The sequence below is a fragment of the Lepus europaeus genome, chromosome 11 (genome assembly GCF_033115175.1).
Source record: "Lepus europaeus isolate LE1 chromosome 11, mLepTim1.pri, whole genome shotgun sequence".
Taxonomy (NCBI): Eukaryota; Metazoa; Chordata; class Mammalia; order Lagomorpha; family Leporidae; genus Lepus; species Lepus europaeus.
In genome coordinates this window covers 92,506,170-92,517,994 of record NC_084837.1, presented here as the reverse complement: position 1 = coordinate 92,517,994, position 11,825 = coordinate 92,506,170, and positions in this window count along the sequence as shown.

The window sequence follows — 11,825 nt, the reverse complement described above, 5'->3', positions numbered from 1 at the left end:
ATTGCACATGCCTAACGAAAAGACTTTGCTTTTCTCCAAAACCATTTCTACTGTGATTCTCTCGATCCATTGCATACGAATTCCACACCAGTTTGTCCAGATATGACTGGATGAAACCGGAACTATCCGGTTGTGTTTTGGCTAACTCAATCCCAGATATTGCTACAGCCTCTGTGTTTTTGTATTCCTGATATTATCCACGGACTTTATTGTTTTGAATGTTTTTTTATCGGGGAACATTTAATTTTGTGCTTGGAATCGGTAGTTGGTTCCACATGGAGACACCAGCACTACACATTCGTATTTTCTAGGGAGAAAGCTAGAGGAACTGTGGCAAACAAACATGATATTTCTGTTTGTATAGATGACATTTTATGCACTTGCCTAACGAAAAGACTTTGCTTTTCTCCAAAACCATTTTACTGTGATTTTCTCGGTCCATTGCATACAAATTCCACACCAGTTTGTCCAGATATGACTGGATGAAACCGGAAATATCCGGTTGTGTTTTGGCTAACTCAATGCCAGATATTGCTACAGCCTCTGTGTTTTTGTATTCCTGATATTTTCCACGGACTTTATTGTTTTGAATGGTTTTTATCAGGGAACATTTAATTTTGTGCTTGGAATCACTAATTGGTTCCACATGGAGACACCAGCGCTACACATTCGTATTTTCTAGGGAGAAAGCTACTGGGACTGCGGCAAACAAACATGATATATCTGTTTGTATAGATGACATTTCATGCACTTGCCTAACGAAAAGAATTTGCTTTTCTCCAAAACCATTTTTACTGTGATTTTCTCAGTGCATTGCATAGAAATTACACACCACTTTGTCCGGATATGACCTTAATGAAAGTGAAAAAGTATCCGGATTTGTTTTGGCTAACTCAATCCCAGCTATTAATACAGCCTCAGTGTGTGTGTTTTCTGGATATTATCAACGGACTTTATTGTTTTGAATGTTTTTTATCGGAGAACATTTTATTTTAAGCTTGGATACAGTAATTGGTTCCACATGGAGACACCAGCTCTACACATTCGTATTTCTAGGGAGAAAGCTAGAGGAACTGTGACAAATAAACATGATATTTCTGTTTGTATTGATGACATTTTATGCACTTGCCTAACGAAAAGACTTTGCTCTTCTCCAAAATCATTTTTACTGTGATTTTCTCAATCCATTGCATACGAATTCCACACCAGTTTGTCCGGATATGATTCGATGAAACAGAAATATACTGTTGAGTTTTGGCTAACTCAATCCAAAACATTGTGAAAGCCTGTGTGTTTGTGTTTTCTGGATATTATTGATGGACTGTATTGTTTTGAATGTTTTTATCAGGCAACATTTAATTTTGCACCTCAGAAACACTAATTGCACTTGCCTAACGAAAAGACTTTGCTTTTCTCCAAAACCATTTCTACTGTGATTCTCTCGGTCCCTTGCATACGAATTCCACACCAGTTTGTCCAGATATGACTGGATGAAACCGGAAATATCCGGTTGTGTTTTGGCTAACTCAATCCCAGATATTGCTACAGCCTCTGTGTTTTTGTATTCCTGATATTATCCACGGACTTTATTGTTTTGAATGTTTTTTTATCGGGGAACATTTAATTTTGTGCTTGGAATCGGTAATTGGTTCCACATGGAGACACCAGCACTACACATTCGTATTTTCTAGGGAGAAAGCTAGAGGAACTGTGGCAAACAAACATGATATTTCTGTTTGTATAGATGACATTTTATGCACTTGCCTAACGAAAAGACTTTGCTTTTCTCCAAAACCATTTTACTGTGATTTTCTCGGTCCATTGCATACGAATTCCACACCAGTTTGTCCGGATATGACTGGATGAAACAAGAAATATCCGGTTGTGTTTTGGCTAACTCAATCCAAAATATTGTGAAAGCCTCTGTGTTTGTGTTTTCTTGATATTATCGATGGACTTTATTGTTTTGAATGTTTTTTATCAGGGAACATTTAATTTTCTACCGTTGAAACACTCATTGGTTCATCAAGGGGACACCAGCTCCACACATTCGTATTTTCTAGATAGAAAGCTAGAGGAAGTTCGGCAAACAAACATGATATTTCTGTTTTTATAGATGACATTTTATGGACTTGCCTAAAGAAAAGAGTTTGCTTTTCTCCACAACCATTTTTACTGTGATTTTCTCGGTCCATTGCATACAAATTCCACACCAGTTTGTCCAGATATGACTGGATGAAACCGGAAATATCCGGTTGTGTTTTGGCTAACTCAATGCCAGATATTGCTACAGCCTCTGTGTTTTTGTATTCCTGATATTTTCCACGGACTTTATTGTTTTGAATGTTTTTTTATCGGGGAACATTTAATTTTGTGCTTGGAATCACTAATTGGTTCCACATGGAGACACCAGCGCTACACATTCGTATTTTCTAGGGAGAAAGCTACTGGGACTGCGGCAAACAAACATGATATATCTGTTTGTATAGATGACATTTCATGCACTTGCCTAACGAAAAGACTTTGCTTTTCTCCAAAACCATTTTTACTGTGATTTTCTCAGTGCATTGCATAGAAATTACACACCACTTTGTCCGGATATGACCTTAATGAAAGTGAAAAAGTATCCGGATTTGTTTTGGCTAACTCAATCCCAGCTATTAATACAGCCTCAGTGTGTGTGTTTTCTGGATATTATCAACGGACTTTATTGTTTTGAATGTTTTTTATCGGAGAACATTTTATTTTAAGCTTGGATACAGTAATTGGTTCCACATGGAGACACCAGCTCTACACATTCGTATTTCTAGGGAGAAAGCTAGAGGAACTGTGACAAATAAACATGATATTTCTGTTTGTGTTGATGACATTTTATGCACTTGCCTAACGAAAAGACTTTGCTCTTCTCCAAAATCATTTTTACTGTGATTTTCTCAATCCATTGCATACGAATTCCACACCAGTTTGTCCGGATATGATTCGATGAAACAGAAATATACTGTTGAGTTTTGGCTAACTCAATCCGAAACATGGTGAAAGCCTGTGTGTTTGTGTTTTCTGGATATTATTGATGGACTGTATTGTTTTGAATGTTTTTATCAGGCAACATTTAATTTTGCACCTCAGAAACACTAATTGCACTTGCCTAATGAAAAGACTTTGCTTTTCTCCAAAACCATTTCTACTGTGATTCTCTCGGTCCCTTGCATACGAATTCCACACCAGTTTGTCCAGATATGACTGGATGAAACCGGAAATATCCGGTTGTGTTTTGGCTAACTCAATGCCAGATATTGCTACAGCCTCTGTGTTTTTGTATTCCTGATATTATCCACGGACTTTATTGTTTTGAATGTTTTTTTATCGGGGAACATTTAATTTTGTGCTTGGAATCGGTAATTGGTTCCACATGGAGACACCAGCACTACACATTCGTATTTTCTAGGGAGAAAGCTAGAGGAACTGTGGCAAACAAACATGATATTTCTGTTTGTATAGATGACATTTTATGCACTTGCCTAACGAAAAGACTTTGCTTTTCTCCAAAACCATTTTACTGTGATTTTCTCGGTCCATTGCATACGAATTCCACACCAGTTTGTCCGGATATGACTGGATGAAACAAGAAATATCCGGTTGTGTTTTGGCTAACTCAATCCAAAATATTGTGAAAGCCTCTGTGTTTGTGTTTTCTTGATATTATCGATGGACTTTATTGTTTTGAATGTTTTTTATCAGGGAACATTTAATTTTCTACCGTTGAAACACTCATTGGTTCATCAAGGGTACACCAGCTCCACACATTCGTATTTTCTAGATAGAAAGCTAGAGGAAGTTCGGCAAACAAACATGATATTTCTGTTTGTATAGATGACATTTTATGGACTTGCCTAAAGAAAAGAGTTTGCTTTTCTCCACAACCATTTTTACTGTGATTTTCTCGGTCCATTGCATACAAATTCCACACCAGTTTGTCCAGATATGACTGGATGAAACCGGAAATATCCGGTTGTGTTTTGGCTAACTCAATGCCAGATATTGCTACAGCCTCTGTGTTTTTGTATTCCTGATATTTTCCACGGACTTTATTGTTTTGAATGTTTTTTTATCGGGGAACATTTAATTTTGTGCTTGGAATCACTAATTGGTTCCACATGGAGACACCAGCGCTACACATTTGTATTTTCTAGGGAGAAAGCTACTGGGACTGCGGCAAACAAACATGATATATCTGTTTGTATAGATGACATTTCATGCACTTGCCTAACGAAAAGACTTTGCTTTTCTCCAAAACCATTTTTACTGTGATTTTCTCAGTGCATTGCATAGAAATTACACACCACTTTGTCCGGATATGACCTTAATGAAAGTGAAAAAGTATCCGGATTTGTTTTGGCTAACTCAATCCCAGCTATTAATACAGCCTCAGTGTGTGTGTTTTCTGGATATTATCAACGGACTTTATTGTTTTGAATGTATTTTATCGGAGAACATTTTATTTTAAGCTTGGATACAGTAATTGGTTCCACATGGAGACACCAGCTCTACACATTCGTATTTCTAGGGAGAAAGCTAGAGGAACTGTGACAAATAAACATGATATTTCTGTTTGTATTGATGACATTTTATGCACTTGCCTAACGAAAAGACTTTGCTCTTCTCCAAAATCATTTTTACTGTGATTTTCTCAATCCATTGCATATGAATTCCACACCAGTTTGTCCGGATATGATTCGATGAAACAGAAATATACTGTTGAGTTTTGGCTAACTCAATCCGAAACATGGTGAAAGCCTGTGTGTTTGTGTTTTCTGGATATTATTGATGGACTGTATTGTTTTGAATGTTTTTATCAGGCAACATTTAATTTTGCACCTCAGAAACACTAATTGCACTTGCCTAACGAAAAGACTTTGCTTTTCTCCAAAACCATTTCTACTGTGATTCTCTCGGTCCCTTGCATACGAATTCCACACCAGTTTGTCCAGATATGACTGGATGAAACCGGAAATATCCGGTTGTGTTTTGGCTAACTCAATGCCAGATATTGCTACAGCCTCTGTGTTTTTGTATTCCTGGTATTATCCACGGACTTTATTGTTTTGAATGTTTTTTTATCGGGGAACATTTAATTTTGTGCTTGGAATCGGTAATTGGTTCCACATGGAGACACCAGCACTACACGTTCGTATTTTCTAGGGAGAAAGCTAGAGGAACTGTGGCAAACAAACATGATATTTCTGTTTGTATAGATGACATTTTATGCACTTGCCTAACGAAAAGACTTTGCTTTTCTCCAAAACCATTTTACTGTGATTTTCTCGGTCCATTGCATACGAATTCCACACCAGTTTGTCCGGATATGACTGGATGAAACAAGAAATATCCGGTTGTGTTTTGGCTAACTCAATCCAAAATATGGTGAAAGCCTGTGTATTTGTGTTTTCTGGATATTATTGATGGACTGTATTGTTTTGAATGTTTTTTATCAGGGAACATCTAATTTTCTACCGTTGAAACACTCATTGGTTCATCAAGGGGACACCAGCTCCACACATTCGTATTTTCTAGATAGAAAGCTAGAGGAAGTTCGGCAAACAAACATGATATTTCTGTTTGTATAGATGACATTTTATGGACTTGCCTAAAGAAAAGAGTTTGCTTTTCTCCACAACCATTTTTACTGTGATTTTCTCGGTCCATTGCATACAAATTCCACACCAGTTTGTCCAGATATGACTGGACGAAACCGGAAATATCCGGTTGTGTTTTGGCTAACTCAATGCCAGATATTGCTACAGCCTCTGTGTTTTTGTATTCCTGATATTTTCCACGGACTTTATTGTTTTGAATGTTTTTTTATCGGGGAACATTTAATTTTGTGCTTGGAATCACTAATTGGTTCCACATGGAGACACCAGCGCTACACATTTGTATTTTCTAGGGAGAAAGCTACTGGGACTGCGGCAAACAAACATGATATATCTGTTTGTATAGATGACATTTCATGCACTTGCCTAACGAAAAGACTTTGCTTTTCTCCAAAACCATTTTTACTGTGATTTTCTCAGTGCATTGCATAGAAATTACACACCACTTTGTCCCGATATGACCTTAATGAAAGTGAAAAAGTATCCGGATTTGTTTTGGCTAACTCAATCCCAGCTATTAATACAGCCTCAGTGTGTGTGTTTTCTGGATATTATCAACGGACTTTATTGTTTTGAATGTATTTTATCGGAGAACATTTTATTTTAAGCTTGGATACAGTAATTGGTTCCACATGGAGACACCAGCTCTACACATTCGTATTTCTAGGGAGAAAGCTAGAGGAACTGTGACAAATAAACATGATATTTCTGTTTGTATTGATGACATTTTATGCACTTGCCTAACGAAAAGACTTTGCTCTTCTCCAAAATCATTTTTACTGTGATTTTCTCAATCCATTGCATATGAATTCCACACCAGTTTGTCCGGATATGATTCGATGAAACAGAAATATACTGTTGAGTTTTGGCTAACTCAATCCGAAACATGGTGAAAGCCTGTGTGTTTGTGTTTTCTGGATATTATTGATGGACTGTATTGTTTTGAATGTTTTTATCAGGCAACATTTAATTTTGCACCTCAGAAACACTAATTGCACTTGCCTAACGAAAAGACTTTGCTTTTCTCCAAAACCATTTCTACTGTGATTCTCTCGGTCCCTTGCATACGAATTCCACACCAGTTTGTCCAGATATGACTGGATGAAACCGGAAATATCCGGTTGTGTTTTGGCTAACTCAATGCCAGATATTGCTACAGCCTCTGTGTTTTTGTATTCCTGGTATTATCCACGGACTTTATTGTTTTGAATGTTTTTTTATCGGGGAACATTTAATTTTGTGCTTGGAATCGGTAATTGGTTCCACATGGAGACACCAGCACTACACATTCGTATTTTCTAGGGAGAAAGCTAGAGGAACTGTGGCAAACAAACATGATATTTCTGTTTGTATAGATGACATTTTATGCACTTGCCTAACGAAAAGACTTTGCTTTTCTCCAAAACCATTTTACTGTGATTTTCTCGGTCCATTGCATACGAATTCCACACCAGTTTGTCCGGATATGACTGGATGAAACAAGAAATATCCGGTTGTGTTTTGGCTAACTCAATCCAAAATATTGTGAAAGCCTCTGTGTTTGTGTTTTCTTGATATTATCGATGGACTTTATTGTTTTGAATGTTTTTTATCAGGGAACATCTAATTTTCTACCGTTGAAATACTCATTGGTTCATCAAGGGGACACCAGCTCCACACATTCGTATTTTCTAGATAGAAAGCTAGAGGAAGTTCGGCAAACAAACATGATATTTCTCTTTGTATAGATGACATTTTATGGACTTGCCTAAAGAAAAGGGTTTGCTTTTCTCCACAACCATTTTTACTGTGATTTTCTCGGTCCATTGCATACAAATTCCACACCAGTTTGTCCAGATATGACTGGATGAAACCGGAAATATCCGGTTGTGTTTTGGCTAACTCAATGCCAGATATTGCTACAGCCTCTGTGTTTTTGTATTCCTGATATTTTCCACGGACTTTATTGTTTTGAATGTTTTTTATCGGGGAACATTTAATTTTGTGCTTGGAATCACTAATTGGTTCCACATGGAGACACCAGCGCTACACATTCGTATTTTCTAGGGAGAAAGCTACTGGGACTGCGGCAAACAAACATGATATATCTGTTTGTATAGATGACATTTCATGCACTTGCCTAACGAAAAGACTTTGCTTTTCTCCAAAACCATTTTTACTGTGATTTTCTCAGTGCATTGCATAGAAATTACACACCACTTTGTCCGGATATGACCTTAATGAAAGTGAAAAAGTATCCGGATTTGTTTTGGCTAACTCAATCCCAGCTATTAATACAGCCTCAGTGTGTGTGTTTTCTGGATATTATCAACGGACTTTATTGTTTTGAATGTTTTTTATCGGAGAACATTTTATTTTAAGCTTGGATACAGTAATTGGTTCCACATGGAGACACCAGCTCTACACATTCGTATTTCTAGGGAGAAAGCTAGAGGAACTGTGACAAATAAACATGATATTTCTGTTTGTATTGATGATATTTTATGCACTTGCCTAACGAAAAGACTTTGCTCTTCTCCAAAATCATTTTTACTGTGATTTTCTCAATCCATTGCATACGAATTCCACACCAGTTTGTCCGGATATGATTCGATGAAACAGAAATATACTGTTGAGTTTTGGCTAACTCAATCCGAAACATGGTGAAAGCCTGTGTGTTTGTGTTTTCTGGATATTATTGATGGACTGTATTGTTTTGAATGTTTTTATCAGGCAACATTTAATTTTGCACCTCAGAAACACTAATTGCACTTGCCTAACGAAAAGACTTTGCTTTTCTCCAAAACCATTTCTACTGTGATTCTCTCTGTCCATTGCATACGAATTCCACACCAGTTTGTCCAGATATGACTGGATGAAACCGGAACTATCCGGTTGTGTTTTGGCTAACTCAATTCCAGATATTGCTACAGCCTCTGTGTTTTTGTATTCCTGATATTATCCACGGACTTTATTGTTTTGAATGTTTTTTTATCGGGGAACATTTAATTTTGTGCTTGGAATCGGTAATTGGTTCCACATGGAGACACCAGCACTACACGTTCGTATTTTCTAGGGAGAAAGCTAGAGGAACTGTGGCAAACAAACATGATATTTCTGTTTGTATAGATGACATTTTATGCACTTGCCTAACGAAAAGACTTTGCTTTTCTCCAAAACCATTTTACTGTGATTTTCTCGGTCCATTGCATACGAATTCCACACCAGTTTGTCCGGATATGACTGGATGAAACAAGAAATATCCGGTTGTGTTTTGGCTAACTCAATCCAAAATATTGTGAAAGCCTCTGTGTTTGTGTTTTCTTGATATTATCGATGGACTTTATTGTTTTGAATGTTTTTTATCAGGGAACATCTAATTTTCTACCGTTGAAACACTCATTGGTTCATCAAGGGGACACCAGCTCCACACATTCGTATTTTCTAGATAGAAAGCTAGAGGAAGTTCGGCAAACAAACATGATATTTCTCTTTGTATAGATGACATTTTATGGACTTGCCTAAAGAAAAGAGTTTGCTTTTCTCCACAACCATTTTTACTGTGATTTTCTCGGTCCATTGCATACAAATTCCACACCAGTTTGTCCAGATATGACTGGATGAAACCGGAAATATCCGGTTGTGTTTTGGCTAACTCAATGCCAGATATTGCTACAGCCTCTGTGTTTTTGTATTCCTGATATTTTCCACGGACTTTATTGTTTTGAATGTTTTTTATCGGGGAACATTTAATTTTGTGCTTGGAATCACTAATTGGTTCCACATGGAGACACCAGTGCTACACATTCGTATTTTCTAGGGAGAAAGCTACTGGGACTGTGGCAAACAAACCTGATATATCTGTTTGTATAGATGACATTTCATGCACTTGCCTAACGAAAAGACTTTGCTTTTCTCCAAAACCATTTTTACTGTGATTTTCTCAGTGCATTGCATAGAAATTACACACCACTTTGTCCGGATATGACCTTAATGAAAGTGAAAAAGTATCCGGATTTGTTTTGGCTAACTCAATCCCAGCTATTAATACAGCCTCAGTGTGTGTGTTTTCTGGATATTATCAACGGACTTTATTGTTTTGAATGTTTTTTATCGGAGAACATTTTATTTTAAGCTTGGATACAGTAATTGGTTCCACATGGAGACACCAGCTCTACACATTCGTATTTCTAGGGAGAAAGCTAGAGGAACTGTGACAAATAAACATGATATTTCTGTTTGTATTGATGACATTTTATGCACTTGCCTACCGAAAAGACTTTGCTCTTCTCCAAAATCATTTTTACTGTGATTTTCTCAATCCATTGCATACGAATTCCACACCAGTTTGTCCGGATATGATTCGATGAAACAGAAATATACTGTTGAGTTTTGGCTAACTCAATCCGAAACATGGTGAAAGCCTGTGTGTTTGTGTTTTCTGGATATTATTGATGGACTGTATTGTTTTGAATGTTTTTATCAGGCAACATTTAATTTTGCACCTCAGAAACACTAATTGCACTTGCCTAACGAAAAGACTTTGCTTTTCTCCACAACCATTTCTACTGTGATTCTCTAGGTCCATTGCATACGAATTCCACACCAGTTTGTCCAGATATGACTGGATGAAACCGGAAATATCCGGTTGTGTTTTGGCTAACTCAATCCCAGATATTGCTACAGCCTCTGTGTTTTTGTATTCCTGATATTATCCACGGACTTTATTGTTTTGAATGTTTTTTTATCGGGGAACATTTAATTTTGTGCTTGGAATCGGTAATTGGTTCCACATGGAGACACCAGCACTACACGTTCGTATTTTCTAGGGAGAAAGCTAGAGGAACTGTGGCAAACAAACATGATATTTCTGTTTGTATAGATGACATTTTATGCACTTGCCTAACGAAAAGACTTTGCTTTTCTCCAAAACCATTTTACTGTGATTTTCTCGGTCCATTGCATACGAATTCCACACCAGTTTGTCCGGATATGACTGGATGAAACAAGAGATATCCGGTTGTGTTTTGGCTAACTCAATCCAAAATATTGTGAAAGCCTCTGTGTTTGTGTTTTCTTGATATTATCGATGGACTTTATTGTTTTTAATGTTTTTAATCAGGGAACATCTAATTTTCTACCGTTGAAACACTCATTGGTTCATCAAGGGGACACCAGCTCCACACATTCGTATTTTCTAGATAGAAAGCTAGAGGAAGTTCGGCAAACAAACATGATATTTCTGTTTGTATAGATGACATTTTATGGACTTGCCTAAAGAAAAGAGTTTGCTTTTCTCCACAACCATTTTTACTGTGATTTTCTCGGTCCATTGCATACAAATTCCACACCAGTTTGTCCAGATATGACTGGATGAAACCGGAAATATCCGGTTGTGTTTTGGCTAACTCAATGCCAGATATTGCTACAGCCTCTGCGTTTTTGTATTCCTGATATTTTCCACGGACTTTATTGTTTTGAATGTTTTTTATCAGGGAACATTTAATTTTGTGCTTGGAATCACTAATTGGTTCCACATGGAGACACCAGCGCTACACATTCGTATTTTATAGGGAGAAAGCTACTGGGACTGGGGCAAACAAACATGATATATCTGTTTGTATAGAAGACATTTCATGCACTTGCCTAACGAAAAGACTTTGCTTTTCTCCAAAACCATTTTTACTGTGATTTTCTCAGTGCATTGCATAGAAATTACACACCACTTTGTCCGGATATGACCTTAATGAAAGTGAAAAAGTATCCGGATTTGTTTTGGCTAACTCAATCCCAGCTATTAATACAGCCTCAGTGTGTGTGTTTTCTGGATATTATCAACGGACTTTATTGTTTTGAATGTTTTTTATCGGAGAACATTTTATTTTAAGCTTGGATACAGTAATTGGTTCCACATGGAGACACCAGCTCTACACATTCGTATTTCTAGGGAGAAAGCTAGAGGAACTGTGACAAATAAACATGATATTTCTGTTTGTATTGATGACATTTTATGCACTTGCCTAACGAAAAGACTTTGCTCTTCTCCAAAATCATTTTTACTGTGATTTTCTCAATCCATTGCATACGAATTCCACACCAGTTTGTCCGGATATGATTCGATGAAACAGAAATATACTGTTGAGTTTTGGCTAACTCAATCCGAAACATGGTGAAAGCCTGTGTGTTTGTGTTTTC